We start from the raw sequence: 465 nt of genomic DNA on the forward strand, positions 1-465 counted from the left end.
TAACTTGCAGGCTAGTCCTAGGTCTTAAGGATGTCAGAATCACATAGTGATTAAAAATCAGAGGAACACTATGTTGGGTGAAAAAATGGTATAATAGAATAACGCTATGGAGGAAACATGAAGCTAGGGCAGAAGGCCCTAAAATATCCTATAGTTTAGCAGTTGTCCTAGTCGCGGCTACCTGTATGCTATAGCGCGTTCCGCACGCTAGATAAAGAAACAAAGAAATACGTTAAATAAAGAGAATAAAGAAATCCCTATAATAAAGACAGTAGGCATCAACCTGTGACTGCTGGTGCCTTTAGTAACAATACCCCTATTCTAGCAAGTGAAAACTTCATCCTAGCCGCGTCCCTTTTTACAAAACGCCAGCCAAATGGGTGCGATTTTGAGGGCACTTATACGTCGGAGCGTTTTCTGACGAGTCGCAGTGTTAGAAGGGGTCAATGGGTATATAGAAGGGGC

Source organism: Pseudogymnoascus verrucosus (genome assembly GCF_001662655.1).
Source record: "Pseudogymnoascus verrucosus strain UAMH 10579 unplaced genomic scaffold scaffold_32, whole genome shotgun sequence".
Taxonomy (NCBI): domain Eukaryota; kingdom Fungi; phylum Ascomycota; class Leotiomycetes; order Thelebolales; family Thelebolaceae; genus Pseudogymnoascus; species Pseudogymnoascus verrucosus.